The following is a 16,977-nucleotide window of genomic DNA, read 5'->3' on the forward strand; positions in this document are numbered from 1 at the left end:
TACAGCTTGGAACAAACTGAGCAGCTACTCAGAAAGGTCAAATTAAAGGAACAATTAGAAAGGAAAGCCATGATTTTATAACGTTTTATATTAATCCCAGAAATCTGAGCAGAAAACTCAGTTTATTCACACAAACCTCATTAAGCCTGAATACTGGCTAGAATCTAAACTACATACTTACAGTAGCCTAGGAGAACTTTCAAATAGTTCACATTTCAAAAAATTACCCATAAAACTCAAACAGACCTGGTCCATAGCATGTACATGTCCTGACATACAGAACATGGAATTTCCACTGGATTCAACACACAGTGTGTCTGTGTAATGCTTTGCTGTTTAGTGGAATGTTAATTGCAATTCTCATATCTCTCTACCAATCCAAGGGGCTGGTGGAAAGTATAAATTTTAGGGTTTCACACAGGTGGGTTATGATAACAAGTTGTCTGGCAAGGAAACGCTGAACCTTTCTGTAACTTTTCCAGCTGAGGAAAGGTAGTTGGTAGATCACAGCCTCAGCACTTTAGAAAGAGAGGATCACAGGGAAGGTGTAAGTTTATATTTAGCCCTGCTCTTGGTTACATCAAGGTGGCTCTTACGAGAGTCTGTAAGCTTTCAAAATTCTCCCTTGAAGAGAATTTGGTGTGGTAATGACTTTGAGCACTGGTCCTGGACAAAGGCAGGAGGCCGCAGTCACTTGGTAAGGAGGAGGTGACATTATTCCCAGAAGTGCCAGCACACACCCCTTGTGTCCAGCTCTCAACAACAGAAATTAACTCTCAGTTTTGGCAAAGGTGTAGGGACACCCAGTGTGTTCCTGGGGCCATTCACTGCACCATGTGGTAAAGAACAGGACAGCGTAGATTCCAGGTCTTCACGGAGCCTACATTCACTGGAGCAGGAAGCCGGGGCAGATGAGAACAGAAAGTTTAAAAATATCAAAACGTTCATCTCTTCTAAAGCAGGAGATGTGATGGAGTACCTAGAACCTTCCTGTAAATGGGTCAGTCCAAAGTTCTGTGAGCGGCATCTCATCTCCAACCCACTCCCTTCAGGCAGAGTAATATTCGCGGAGTGCGGTTGGTTAACATCATCCCCCTGGATTTAACACTTCCTTAACCTGATACCCTCGTTCTGCCCCACCCATCCCGTCTCATCTTCACCTTCGCCCACATCGTGGCGTCGCTCCATTCAGTGTTCCGCTATTTGCGTCTCTTCCGGTTCATGACTAGGTTCAGAATTTTCGTACAGGATTCTTTGGTGCCTGAGTTCATTACCAGGCTGGGAACTCCATGAAGACAGGGACCGCATCTGGCACTGCAGGTGGACGTCGGATCCCCTTGACGAGCAGAGACTGAAGTCCGGGGGAAAGTTCCAGGCAAAAATGTAAGTGACTTGACCCTCAGATATACTTGAGGTGAGAACAGAGAGCAAAAGTGTAGCTGGATAATATCTGACGCTGTACTTTAAGGACTAGGTTACATTTTATAACAGGTAACGTTGTATAGAGCCAGAAAAGCAGGCCAAGAAAATGGTGAAAACAAGGTCAGCTCGTAATAGAACTAAAGGCGCACTGGAGGATTTTCAGCCATCTGTACGAGTTTGAGCCGTACGAGTTTGCAATCCTCAAACTCCTAGTGGGAAATAAAAGCAGAAATAGAGGTCACTGAAATTGTGCCGGAACTTCCGTGTTAAGAGAGGGCTCAAGTCTGGACTCCTTAGGATGTCAGAGTACTTTCCTGACCTGCCTCCCTCCCCTCCCTCTCCCTCCCTCTCAGAATGTTCCTGAGCAAAGAGACAGCTCTTGGGAGTGTGGGCCGCACCCCTCAGTGCCGGTCGCAGTGTACTTGGAAGGGATTTCCATCCGACCCAGGGCAGTGATAATCAAGGCATGCTGTTAAATGCCAGTATTAATCCCAGAGGATCGCAGGTCCTTTCGAACTGCGCGGCCTTGGCTAGGAGACAGCTCCTGACTCCGAGCTGGCCTAATCTGAGACCAAACGTTGCCACTAGGTCCTCGCTGAGCGTGGCTTACGCACCCAGCTGTGAACACCGGTCCTCTCTGGGTGCCGCACCGCTCCCCAGGCACTTACACAGCCCTGCCTGCTAATCCCCTCTGCCTGCTGGGTCGGCAGGGAGTCAGCAAGGTCACCCAAGTCAGTGAGGGCAGGGGCATTTCTCCGCTGTGCCAGCGATAGCGGTATGCGGTATGTGATTGGTTCTCCGCAGCAGGCCGAGGTAACAGCACGCTGACTATACATCCCCCTCGTCGTTATGCGGCAGGAAAGTATTCATTGCGCGCTCCCGATCTTAGCAGCGGAAGGAAAAGCAGGGGGAAGCGAGACCCAGAAAGAACTAGAGTAAGAATAACAGGTACAGTGGACAGGCTGTCAGCCCAACTTGCTATTTTTGAAAAATAACTTCTGCTTCAAGCAGAACCCCCTAGAGCAGGGAGCTGGCCTTTGATCCACGAGGCCCTGCGCTCCGGTGTCAGCAGGCCCCGGCTCCCCTGGCCGGACAGAGCCTCTGCTTGCTGCGGGGGCGTGTGCGGCAGGTTTTCCTTCTTTCCTTCTTTCTCTTTTCCAAAGGATCCATGTGGGCTTTTAGGAAAAGGCCCCTGCACGCTGCATTCTGAACGCGCCTTTTGCCCGCAGTTCCCTGGGTCAGGGCGGCAGTTAGGGACGCGCAAACACCAGGTCCTCGGCAAGGAGGGTTAGAAACAGCTCTCCCTGCGGACTTCCTCCCGTCCCTTCCGCCGTCCCCCGCGGTGAGGAACAGGGCTCGTTCCTTACCGCGCACTTCAGTGCTGGGAAGGACACAGCGGGTGTAAGAAAAGAGGAGCGTCAGAATGGCTCATTGTTAAGCTGAAGGCTTCGCTACTTCTCAAGCTCCCAAACAAACAACAGTTAATACACGCAGGACGCTGGGCTAAGCGTGTCATTACCCCAGCTCACGCTCGCGCGGTCGTCGGACAGACACCCCGGGAGGAGGAGAGGTAATTTGTGTGCCTGATACCACCCGATCAGCACGTGATCTCCTGTGCCCCACGCGAGGCCCGGGCCAAGGCTCCGATCGCTGCAGTCTGCCGCCGCTGTTAGCCTGCTGTTTGCATTTCGTTATAAAGATGCCACAAACTGTACCCCTGAGGTACGGTACTTTCACTGCAGCGTGGGCTGGCTAGCCACTGCCGATCACGCTTACATCGGCTGAGACCCCACGCTTTGGGGTCTTCGGGGCACCTTTCTTTGCATTATGCTTGTTCTTATGCTTCTACATATGCAGGCAGTTCTGCTACAGTGCGATAAGACTTTCTGGAGAACCTGGTATCTTGGGGAACACGGAAATAAACAGGACTCGGGAGGAAGCTAGACGGCACGGCCCCCTCCACACCCGTGCAACTGTGTGAGCAGAACACCCACAAAAACAGCGGCCAGTCTGTAAAACCCTGGAGCAGTTTGAAAAGCGTTTTAGATTACTATTAAGTACTACTAGAAATCTGGAACTTTACCTTTACAAAAAGTCAGAAGTAGTTTAATACAAGGGGAAGTGAGGACGGGTGGAGACTGCCCAGTGAGGGACAAAGGACAAGGGGGGCCGGGATGGGCAGCAGGGTTCGCAAGCAGTTCCGGGAAAGCTGGGGGCCCCTAGGGAGAGGGAGATGGTGGGGCGAGGGGGCCAGACGACTGGGCAGTCCGCGCTCAGCTGGCTGCGTGCAGGCTTGCAGGGCACCTTGTCTAAGCAAGGACTGGGAACTGCGCCCCGCAAACGGCCTGCGCCTGCTGACCGACATCATTCTGCTCCCACAGCTAAGCAGGGTTCTGCCCTGGAGCAGCGCCTCCGCCCTCCTGAGCGGGAGCCCAGCTTTCCCTTCCTTCCCTCCAGCCCTCCACACTTTTCGACCCTTGGTGCCTGGCGCCTATTACATTTTCCAACCGTGTTAGCCTGCATCTCTCTCAAAGGACACACATGAGTGTGCATATTACTTTATATTACGATAAAACAATATCTACTTAGATGTATAATTTATAGAACTGTCGCTAACATATATTTGGGTCCGTGCTCAAGAAGGCACGCAGGGATTATCAGTACTACGTTCCTCCTATATATACTTTAGCTTCCTATGCTGTGTGTCATATTACTGAAAATAGATGCTCAAACCGTGACAGGGTGTGTTCCATCTCAGCGCTATGAATTGCCTGATGTCATAGAAGGATATAATCTGATTTTTGAATCATTATCCATTTGTTGACCCATCCATCCAGTCATTCAACAAGTACCAAACACCACAATGAACATTTAGGGTATAATAACCTTCCTAATAGGCTTTCTTCGTGAAGAGTATTTAATCCTAAATTTATAGGTAAATAAAAATACTTTTATTTTAGTAAGCACTAGACCATTCCCAATGTATACCTCTTTAATCAAAAGTCAAATCTTACTTTTTATAAATTAGGTTTTTCTAAAATTGTCCACAATTTAACGTTATACATACCAGGTTGAAGAAATGATCATATTTGAGACTTACTTTTTCCAGTGATTACCACTGAGAAGTACAAGCAGAAGAGGACAAGGCAAAAGAGTTTTGTTTTATTTTTATGTGTCAGAATACCAGGAGTTTCTTGACTTGAAAATCTATGTGGCTTAACTGGTAATATCTTAGCATGTAGCTTTCTGTTTTCCTCGACCACTCAAAAACCCACATTAGCTACTTGCGCAAGAGGAGCAATAATATCTGATGGGCAATTAGAACGGAAAATTTTGGAATATTGTTCAGCCATAAAAAGGAATAAAGTACTGATTCTACTACAAAATAGAAGAACCCTGAAAACATGCTTAGTGAAAGAAGCCAGACATAAGTTATATATTGTATGATTCCACTTATATTTAATGTCCAGAATAGGTAAATCCGTAGAGATAAAAAATAGGTTAATAGGAACCAGGGATCTAGGCGTGGTAGGGGCCGGGGGGGAGTGGGAGTAGCCATTAACATTGACAGAGCTGTTTTTAGGGGTGATGAGAATGTCTGAAGTTGGTGGTGATGACCACACAGGCTTATAATGAAAATCTCTGACTTGGGCATTTGAAAGAGTGAATTTTATAGTATGTGATTTATACCTCAATTTTTAAAATAGAAAATGTCATCTCCATCCATTCTTCTAACAGCTGAGTCTCTGTAGGGAAATCCAGAATAGAGGGAGATTTGTGTGGGCTGATAAATATTAGTTCTTGGTCACAAGGCTGCTATACACGTCTTACTTCAAATCAGTTTTAAAATAAGACAGGATTTCAAGTCTAGCATTTTCCTTCTGTTGGGGATAGAAAAGAAGATCTGGGAAATTCACCATGGACTGGCATGGGAAGGAAAAGAATTCACTTCAGAAAACATAAACAAAGCAAAAGCCTCATGTGTAATGTCAGAAGATGAGGAATGGCATGATGCCTCTTCAAAGGCCTGCTGGGTTTGTCAAAAAAATCCACATTTTTTTCTATAACAGGAGATGCTAAGAAGACAAAAACTTTAAGTGTGTGTGAGTCTCAGGAGGTCCAAAATACAGTGATCTCAGCCTGGGAGGTAGAAGGTTTTCAAAAAGGGTTTCTCCAAATGGTTGAACATAGAGTTTTAAGATGTTACTTGAAACAAAGTAACAAAGAGCTGTTTCTCTTTACACTGTTTAAGGTCTTCAGTTTAATTTTTAACTAGAGTGGCGGCGCTCTACAAGTATACAGCTATCTATAAGGGCCAAAAATTTAATGATAATAAATTTTGACACCAAATACAAAACCAAATGTAGCGAATGACTATTTTGCAATGTTGGGTGATAATGGGTATTATGTTAAAATACATACTAAGTTAATAAAGTTTGAGCTATGACAAAAATCAGCTAGCTTCTCATTTTGGCCTTGTGTATTGACAGATTTGCTTTCTTTAACACTCTGGTAGCTAGGCATCAAACTCTCTTCTGAAGACATAAGTTAGAGTCTAATTCCAAAAAGAACCATTGTATCAAAGAGTTTGGTTTAAACTTTAAAGGAAATGTTACACCTCAGAATAGCTTAGGATGTGTAATAAATGTGTATTTTTAGCGAGATAGCAGACTCCAAACTTTTGTTTTGCAGCAGTAAGATTACCAAAATTTAAGGAAAATATGGGTGCGTGTGCAAGAGAGAGACAGAGACAGAGACAGAGGCAGACAGAGAGACAGAGAGACAGAGAGAGAGGGAAATGTCTGAAATTTTTCCAGGCGTTGGTTAAGAAGATTAACACGGACTTTTAAGAGATTAAGCATATCACCTATGCAAATTCTCAAAGGAAGTCATTAAAATCCGAACTTGCTAGGCACTTCATTTCAATGACTCCAGACCTTAGCAGCTCAGCTGAATATATGTTTGGTTCTTGTCCCCAAAACAAAAACTAAAAATGTCAAGATGCTCAGTAATCTATTTCTTTAGCAGTCATTAAATCCCTTACAGTCTCAGAGAAGGACCTCAGCTCCAAGATCTCAAAACGAATTTAAAAACTGCCTTCCAGTTACCGTGAAAAGGAGGCGAGCCCAGCCTCCTTGTCTTTCTCTGTACACTGTTTAAAATCGAGTTGCGACAAGCAGCTTTGCCTTTGCATGTAAAGCAGGTAGGAATGGAGAGCGCCACCTAGTGGCACACAAGGCATTTGTAGGGGGCTGCCCTTCCAGGGGCAAACAGAGCTAAGGAAACAAAGCAATAGCTCTTGCACTGCCACCAGTCAGCGCAGTACCTGCTGTTAGGGAATGGAAGCACGGCTCCACTCCCTCGCGCCAGCCCCTCCCCAGTCGGGGCTAGGTCTTCCACTGTGCTCTTTACAAGCCTGTGCTTTCAGCTGCTGGCCTCGCCCTGGCTATTGCCATCTGCTTAAGCTGAAGGCTGTGGGGGCCTGGGTATACCTCCTTCGAAATGGCCAGTCATGCAAAGCTTTGAAAACCTGGCCTTTGATGTGTTTTATAGGGATAAGGAAACACATAGGACACTCAGTTCTTCGCACACGGGGCCACGTAACTGGGTCGATCTTGAAGTTGTAATTTCATCTTCAGTGTGTGCAGCTTAACTGCTCTGGTTTCCCCTTGCTGGTGACATCACGGGAAGTCACTGAGGAGCTGACAAGCTTTTACGGTCTAGCTGAGGATACATTACTGTCGGTCTTTCTCCTTCGGTGTGTAATGAATACCAGTGCTTGTATAAATGCTAAAGAATTATCTGTGAGAGGAAGCTGAACCTTCTCAGTTAGCCAGAAGTAGATTAAAAGGCAAAGCCAGTGAGGTACTCTTTGCAGGGTTATGTCTTTTGCTCGATAATAAGCCATAAAGGTCAGAGGTACAGAACTTACTCAGAGTTGGAAGGCAGAATGGAGGGAGTGTTTGTAAGAACATGGGGTTAGAGATTATAGGAAATAAAATGACTTCACAAATCAGTTCAGGGTGAACCAACACTCTAGTTAGCTTGTAGTTCCCCGTCAGCCTAAGTGTACACAGTTTCTTGATAAGGACATGGAGTGATCTGTTATATACTTGTGGCCCAATCCAAGAACTCAGTGTGCATTGTGTATGGTCCTAAATTGTAAGGAGGTGAAGGGAATGATAATCTTAGAGGAGAAAAGCTAGCACTTTCTCTGCACCTAAATTATAAAATACTAGCAATGTGCATTTGGGAATGTTGTCTGTGTGTGCCATAAGCAGAAATGGATGTGACATATAAAGTAGCAAGGTCTTCTTTTTCATTAATTGATAAAATTGTGGGGGGCTGGGGATTTAGCTCAGCGGCAAAAGCGCCTGCCTGGCATGTGCAAGGTCGTGAGTTCGGTTCCCGGTACCGGAGAAAAACCAAAAAAAAAAAGATAAAATTGTGGTGCATAAGTAGGTAGTTGTAAAAGGGAGGACATTCTGTGTTCTAGTGACAGATGTAGATCATTTTCAAATATAGATAACAGTTGTGCTGATTAACATGTATTAAATGAGATGGTACTGTTCCTCTCTCCCTTTTACTTAGAGGATAAGGGAGCATAAAGGAAGCATGTAGAGGTGTCCCGTGTCATCAAGTATACATAAGGGTAACTTCATGGTTTCAGAGAATTCTTACATCCTTTATTTTCTTAGCTTATGCAGTGAATGCGTAAAAATCACTGAGGACTTCCTGAGGGTTAAGCACCGTGCTAGGTGTTTTATAAATGCCATTATGTCTCACTTTCACATTTACCTTTGGGCTTCTATCTAGGTAATATTTCCCTCCTTAGGCAAGGAAATTAGAGCCTGCCAAGAATAATGAATCTGCACATCTAGTGCAGTAATGAATGATAGAGATAGGATTTGAATTTTGGTCTTCCTGATCCCAAACACTGATCCTCCAACACTGACTTATATGTGAACAAGAGAAAAAATGTATATTATGTACCTGTCAAATTCTACTAGTCTTTACTATTTTTAATTTTTGCTTTAAAGAATGAAAGTATAGCTGGGAGTGGTGGCACATGCCTATAATCCCAGCACTTGGGAGGCTGAGGCAGGAGGATCACTGTGAGTTCAAGATCAGCCTGGATTACATAGTGAGACCTTGTCTCAAAAAACCCAAAAGAATAAAAATAAAAAATAAAAAGAATAAAAATAAAAATAAAAATAAAAAACCCTTGAGGACTGGCCTCAAGGCCATCAGCATTTTACCTGTATGTTCCTTTTCTGTTTTGATGTAGTTGCTCCTTATGAATAGGGTTACGGTTTTTGCCTTACCTTAAATAATTGACAGAGGGAGAACAGATACAAGTAATAACGGTAGCATGCGTGAAGGTCAAATGGATGGTAATGACATACTGGTAGGAAATTATCCTTAAGACATTTGTTCCAGTTCTAAAATACACATTTAATGTGTTTCATCCTATGGATTAAAATTTTTAAAAGTTTATAAATTTTATAAAAGGACTAGTAACGTCAGCAACAGCTAGCACTAGGAAGCACTTACTTTGTGTAGGGATTGCCCTGCATTCTCTACATGTCTTTTATTTTTTTTGGTTTTTCTCCGGTACTGGGAACCGAACTCACGACCTTGCACTTGCCAGGCAGGAGCTTTTGCCGCTGAGCTAAATCCCCAGCCCCCTCTCTACATGTCTTATTGAATTTCCTCACAGTAGTCCCAAATGGCAGTTCCTGTGCTTACCTCATTTCATAGGGAGGAAACAAACTCAAAAGGTTTCTGTAACTTACCTAGGGTACAGCAGAAGGTTAAGGATTCAGGACTCAAATCTAGTTGAATGCCAAAGTTCAAGTTCTTAAACATGATAATTCTTCAATAAAAGCAGATATATGTGCCCATTTTCCTTGGCAGGTATGATTCTTTTTCAAGAAGACAACATTTTCTGAGTTTGTTCAGAGAGTGATAAGCAGGTTCTGTCTTCACTGTCTCTGTTTGATGATCTCTAAATGTACAAACGGTAGTTCCAGAGATAAGCAATCTGTCACTACCATCAAACATCAACTATGTTTTACACTCTGGGGAAAATTAAGATCATCATAATGAGTTCCTTGCCTTGTTTAATTCACAAAACTTAATGGAACATTGGACTTGATAAGATAAAATCTTTACAATTCACAAAATATAAAAATAGTAGCCTTATAGTGGATCTCTTAATCATAGTACATTTAAAAGCATTCTTCAATATTCCAAATTTTAAGAAAATGGGAAGTTAATAGAAATCCTTGGCATTTGCTTTTTCTGAGGATGTAAAGCTCTGTTGTTCCATTTTATTGATGGAGAAACTGAAGACTTAGAGATGTTTGTTTTATAAACAATGAGTTAAATGTATGTCAGAGAAGAAAATATTAACCAAGACTCCTGTTTAAAAAAACTCTGAAAACAATGAACTCCCTACTTGAAGGATAGCTTAAAATTTTATTTTTTCATCAGCTGAAATTTTATAATCTCTAGTTGATTTTTATTTCTATATGCATAGAAAATCCAATATACTTTGAAAACTTGCATCTAATTCTTGTAAAGTGAAAAAATTACATCTATCAAAATAGTCATAATAATGAGAACAATTTAACAATAATAAGTACAAAAGCTATAATAGTCTTACATTCAGCTGAACAGTAATTATGTAAATCTCAACACCTCCCCATTTTATACATGAAACTATAATTTGCAAAGATTATCATTTAAGGTTGCACCAGGAAGTGCCAGAGTTAGGTTTCATTCCAGCTCCCATCCAGAAACCAAGATTTCTTCCTCTATTGTGCAACACTCTTATTAAGTCCAGTCGTGTGGTCACTTCTAGCAGGAAGGCAGAACTTTAATAAACGTCCTATAGAGAAAGGAATAAAAGCAATTCCACCATGATTTTTCAGGATTAAAGTTCCAGAAACGCTCCATGTGGGCTTACATCTAACATGAAAACCAAATCTCACTCCCAAATTCTCCGTGGGAAGGAATGCCCAGGGGTGAAAATGTTGACATAAATAGTGTGGATTTGTGTGGAATGCATACTTGGTTTTCTCAAAGCATTTAAGGAGATGAACTAAAACCATTTTGCTACTCTGAATTTATTTTTCTTTCTTTAAAATGCAAAAATAGCCAGGTATGGGTTGTATAGGCAAGATTTAAAATAGATCAAAAGTCTACGAAATTATCAAAAGTATTCATCACAAAAAGCCAACAAGTAAGGCTGCTGATGCAGCCAGTTTGGGCTGACATGTTTATTGTAATGTGAGTATGAGAAACTGGACCATACAGAAGGCCAAATGGGTCTAATCCAAGTCCGGACACTCTTTCAAAGCCAACTGAAGCACACATGTCAGGTTGGTCCTCTAGAAGGAAACTAAATGGAATCAGCAAAGTGATATATATCTTAACATAGATAAAATGCACCTCGGTGCAAATGCGTGTTTTCCTCAGCATAAGTTCTTACTTATATCTCCTAAAGAAATAGTACTCGGGGTAACACTGCTTGTCTTAGAGTAAACTTAGGCCAACCTTGGATCTTTCCCAAAGGGATGGTTTTGTTCCAAAGTGCTTTGAAAAGACTTTGTGAAAGAACTTCCTCTGAAAGACAGTTACAGGTATGGATTGAAGACAGTCCTGACAGGTAAAAATTACTTTAAAACTTGAAAATTAGATGAAATTTCTTTCTTTCTTCTTCTTATGTTTGTTTTTTTCAAACAAAACTTTCCTTTTGCTGGAAGAGGAGGTGAAGCAATCACAAAATCTGGGACACACAATCACTATTCTGATTGTTTACATAGTTTTTGACTAGTTGGAACAAGGGTCGTAGAAAGTGTTTTGAATTCTGTTTACCACAAGTAACAAAAATCAAAATAAATATTCAATTGGCTTCGTAATGGAGCAAATATTTTCTGTATTATGTAGTACTGAAAGTCAGTGTACACTGTAAATAAAATTTGTTCAAGGCCTTCGTGAAAAAAAAAAGCCAAATGTAGAATGACAGCCACAGTTCTGCAGAGCAGAGAGGGCTCGGAAATTGGGCGCAATCCCTGAAGCCGAGCAGCGCAGTGTGTTTGGTTTGGTGGTTTTTTTTACTTTGTAGAAAGGGAAAAGTGTAAAGCGCCAGTAGGATTGGCTTTGTGCCCTTGGTGTCATTACTCATTGAAATAATGGGGAAAAGGAGGCCAAACCTATGTGCAGGTTGGTGGGGGGTGGTCAGGGACTCCACAAGCCCTCAGCTCAGTATTTTAAAAAAGGGGGAAATAGAACTACAGAAAGCAGGGGAGGCAATGGTATTGTCCTGATGATCACGACTAGGGCTATCCGGCTGTTTGATTCCCCTGGTGCAAAGCAGAATGCTTCCTAATTTTAAATGTGTGTTCCGAAGCTTAGCAGGACCCAGGGTGGATGTGCCCTCAGGGAGCTCTTCGCTAGAGCCTTTCTGATTGCCGATTTCTGTTCATTCTTTCTGGAAATCGAGTGCCTTCCACCAGAGTCTGACGCACCTCTGTGCCAAAGGAGCTTGTTTCCCTTCTCTACATGTGCGCTCCTCAGGGGCCTGATGACAGGAGCTCTCTGAACGCAGAAGAGCCCAGACTTTGATGCCTAAAAAACTGCAGGTGTCCGTTACACGCGGTTGTGCATTTGTGGGGTGTGAGCCGTTCAGTTCAGTTTGTGGGTTTCAGTCCAAAACCTTGAAAACTTTGGAAAACACTGTTAGGACCCCACAAAAACTAGAAGTCTCTCTCTCTCTCTCTCTCTCTCTCTCTCTCTCTCTCTCTCTCTCTCTCTCCCCCCCTCTCTTCCGCTCTCCCGCCCTCGCTCCCTCCCTCCCCTCCCTCTCTGTGTGTATATGTCAAGAAAACAAGAGAGAACAAACATCAAGTAATAAACAAAACCCCAGGCCTGGATAATAAATCCTTTTATAAATTGGTGAATACCCAGTTGAGAATCACTCTGGATGTTTTGTTCTTTTATGATGCTTTTGTTGAACTGACCTGGAAAAAAGTCAGAAAGGGCCCTTGAAGAAAGACGCTTGGCCTGCAAAGCCAAGGGTCTGCTGCCAGCCAGCCAGGAAGGACAGGACCAGGACACTGGGCAAGCTAGTCGTCCTCTTGGTGTCGAGGGAAAATTACGGCTGTTGTAATCCAAATGGAGAAGCTTGGAAACTGCAACAATGCGATCAGGACCAAACGTCACAACTGCCAGGGCAAAAAGAGAAGCAGTTCTAAAGGTCATGACCTACCTTTTCAAGTTTTTATTTTCAAACCCCTCAAAGAATTTAGAAGAAGTATCTACCACTAGTACATTTTAAGTTGATATTTAAAGCTTGTTACTGTAATTTAAAACCGTTGCAAAAGATGTGATATCTGGAGAACTGTGAATACTAATACTTCTAGCTGATTCTGCTGGAATCTAAGTGTCATGTCAGTTGGGTACTTCCGATTAGCTAAAAATATATGTACTAGATGTTTGTTTCATCCTCTTTTCTCTTTGGACTTGTATTATCCTAGTGTGAGACATCTTATGATGGAAGATTTTCTTCTCGCTGCAAAATAAAAAGGAACCAAAAGTATAATCACCCAGTCACATGTATTTTGCTAAAAAGAAATATATACAAAAAATGTGTATCTCTAAAAAAATTTATGAGTACAAATCTCTAAAATTCAAAAAATTCTTCTAGGTAGTGATATTATTTAAATTATTATTAGTACCAAGTAATATTATTAGTAGCAAATAATAGAAATTTTGAAAGTAATATACTTCATTTCAAATGCTCCTCTAAATAAAATATATAGGGGATTCCTTTCTTCCTAAGTAGATTGCCTATCAGCGGATAAATATTACTTACTGGCAGAATGAGACATGGTTGCTAATAAATCCTGTTTTCAACTTGTGGATTTGTTCATGTAAATGAAAAGAACACTGATTATATAAAATGAGGAACTTGGGTGTTTTCAGGAGGACTTTTGTAACTGAGTAACTCAATCCTTTGAACTCTTAGTTATATGCCAGAAATCACTTAGTGCTCAAACATCAAAAACTATTTTTAATAGTTTATCAGCTAACAACTCAATTATATAATTTAAAAGTAAAGGATTATGAATAGCTTGACATATAAAGTGATTTATAACAGTCATTAGTGTCATTTACCCTTTCAGCTTCTGGAATGTATAGTAAAAAGGCTTTACCAAGCTTTATAAAATTACTGAATTATATCTGTTGCTTTTTGTCTCAAAAGCACCTTGTTTAACTTAATACATTCAAGAATAATTAGGAAAAGCACAATACAGTAAATTGATATACATTTGCCACTACAATATATTTTGATAAAATGGAGTTATTAAATCCCACATTTTAAGGACACTGTTGTCACACTTTATAGAGATTTGTGTCTAGAACATATACATCTCACAACTCAGTGGTAACAAAACAAACAACTCAATACAGACTGAAGTTATAAACAGAGAATAGATACCTGTGACAAACAAGCCATGAAAAGATGTTCAACATTATCAGTCACTTAGAACGCACATATGAAAGTCACAGGACATAGGATTATTACATGCTGGGTAGTAGAGATGACACGTTAAAAACTGACAGTACCGACTCTTGGGAAGGGTACAGCACAACTGGAGCTCTCCAACACTGGGTAAGACTGTGAAACAAGAGAGTGCTTTGGAAAATAGCTTAGCAGTTGCTTATGTTCAATTAACTATGCACTTACCTATAACTCAGCAATCCTGTTCCTAGGTGCTTACACAATAGGAATAATACATTCCACGCAATCTATGCACAGAAGTGCTTTACCAGCTTTATTCATAATTGCCCCAAACTGGAAGTAACCCTACTGTCCATTAACCATTAAACGGATGAACAAATGGTGGTATGTCCATACAGTGGATGCATATGCAGAGATTAAAAGTAGAGAGAATTAACCAAAGGACGTAAGAGTACTTCATGGAAATAGTCTGTATCTTAATTTTAGTTGTTGTATAATTCTCATATTATCAAAATTCATAGTTTAAAAGGGGAGAATTTTACTGTACCCAAATTACACTTTCACAGCCTTCATGTGGCTGCAGTTTCAGCTCACTTAATTAATAGAAAACATTATTATATAGCTTAATCAGCAAAGTCAATCAGAAAATGCTGAATTAATTTTTCAGTTGAAATGGACATATTAATCCTCAGCGATGTGAAACCCATATTTTTTATTCTAGGATGACAGATTCAAGCATGTGTTCATACATACTCGTGTACATGTGCTGGTCAGCTTCCGTCACTGTGACAGAGTATGTGCGATTCTCTCGTTAAAGGGAGGCGGCGCTGATTTTCGTCGTTCCTGGTCTCGGAAGTTTGCGCCCGTGGCCGCTTGCCCTCGTCGCTTGGGCTGTGGCCGCTCAGTACATCACGATGGATCACACGGTGGAGAAGGCCTATTTATGGCAGCTGGGAATCAAAGGGGGTCATGTTGTCTTCAAGGGCATACGCCCAGTGACCCCATTTCCTTCCGCGAAGCCACACCCCCTAAAGTTAGCGCACCTTCACAATAACACTGCAGACCCGGGACCAAGTCCTCAGCACATGGGCCTTTGGGGTGCAGCCCGGGGCCCGACTAGAGTAATAGCTATATAACTCAAAGGACTTCCTGCGAATGAGAAGAAATACCTCGATGCCCTGAACTTGATGCCCCTCACCAAATGTCGCAAACCTTCTTCGCTCTGTTCTTACTGGACGTCCTCAGAAGGGATGTGACCGTTGATGTTGTGTAGCTGGGGAGCGGGAAAAGACATAAGAATAAGTGACAAGTGCCATCGTCCCTTTGGCTGATTCTCCCACACACATCAGGATTCAGAACGTCCTAACACTGACCAAAATAGCCTGTTCCTAAAGCCACGCCTTTAGGAACGTGTCTTTATAGAAAACTATATAACACAGGAAAAGACAAGAACCTTAGTATGGATTTATGGGGCCTTAATTGGAGAAGTCTGCATTGAAACCAGTATTTTGAATCATTCTTTTGTTTTGTATCCTGTTTTTTGCCCTGGGGTAATACATTAATATGAGGCCTAGGATTTTGAGAAGTCCAAAAATAAATGCTTTAAAAAGCTCAACTAGGCTAGAAGGCCATCAGCACATAGGAATATGTATGTGAGTTCTCCTGCATTTGAGTTTTAGAGAAAGTACGCATGAAAGCTGGGAATATGGACATTCTTCCTCTCATAACAATCATGTTTTCATGCACCTTGGAAAGGTGTGGGATACCCTCAAGCACACCTGTGTGAAGACCACACCACTGCTTGAGTTTTATAAGAGAGACACCCAAGATAATCTACAGCTTTCATTTTTTACCTTTGATTATCATTATGATGATGTTATAATTGTATACCTGTAAAGTGCAGCACAGTTTTACTTGTCTAAGTTAGGTTCTCTCTGTGCAGGTACAGTCTCACCCATTTGAACTGGTCACTTGTGTAAGGACTAGCCTCCAGTCATTTGCATGACTCAAACAATGCTTGTGTTAATATATTTGTTTACCTGGCTATTACTCAAATGAAACCTTAAAATTTCAACTTCTTGTGTTAGTCATTTTTGCAATCTAAACTCATTTCACTGCATGCAATTCTTGAAGTCTGAAAAGGATGGAGAGCAATGACTTTATATAAACATCTCATTTATGTCCCAGGACTGTACATCTGTCCCTTTCAGTTCCATTCTGACCACTAGGCCTTGCTTTTTGTGCCTCCAGACCGGGATTCCAGAGCGCAGAATTCTAACACTTCTTTACCTCTCAGTACTACTGGTTCTCAATTTTCCCACCAGTTGGTACTATTGCCCTCTCTTTAATAATGGACCCAGGACTAATGAATATTTAATACTTCACTGTATCTTACAAAATAATTACTTCATACAAAATGAAATTATATACTTATTAGCAAATTGAAAAATTATTGCAAGCTTATGAAAAACTAACCATCATTAAAGATACACACAAGCTTCTGAGGCCTCATAAACTTTATATTTTCTAATACTACTTCAGATATCGATGGAAGAACAGGGTAGAATTTTGTGTTTCACCTGTTTTACAAATACTACAATTTCTCTAATTTGCATAATTCATTAAAATAAATTCATGAGTGGTGGAGTGTGTATGAATATTATCGATATGCTTAATTGGTTATTTTTTATTATATCACTTCCTGTGGATCTCTTAAATTTATATTTATTGAAAGCTGCTTAATCCATCAAGTTAAAATTACTATTCATTGCAAAATAAGCTTTAGGTATGAGAAATTTAATATGGAACTCGATAGCCTCCTACTTATGAACATTATGATTTTGTTCAGTGTTTTACTGCTTGCTTATAAATACATTTTTGTTGAAACAGAATAGTGCATTCATAGTCACGATTGTATACAGGTACAAGTTGTTCACTTTTCCCCAACACTTGGAAAGAATACAAACAAAAACCATATGTTTTAAATATTCCACAGAATACCTTTCTCCTATTTGCTCATATGT

At 41.3% G+C, this 16,977-nt stretch overlaps 1 protein-coding gene across 1 annotated transcript in view; it reads left to right on the top strand.

Moving 5' to 3' along the window:
* Nucleotides 1-16,977, top strand: part of Adamtsl1 (ADAMTS-like 1) — a 462,751-nt gene that overhangs the window by 43,850 nt on the left and 401,924 nt on the right. The gene's annotated exons all lie outside the window — the stretch shown is intronic.

The sequence above is a fragment of the Chinchilla lanigera genome, unplaced genomic scaffold, assembly GCF_000276665.1.
Source record: "Chinchilla lanigera isolate Chin_1 unplaced genomic scaffold, ChiLan1.0 scaffold00033, whole genome shotgun sequence".
NCBI lineage: Eukaryota > Metazoa > Chordata > Mammalia > Rodentia > Chinchillidae > Chinchilla > Chinchilla lanigera.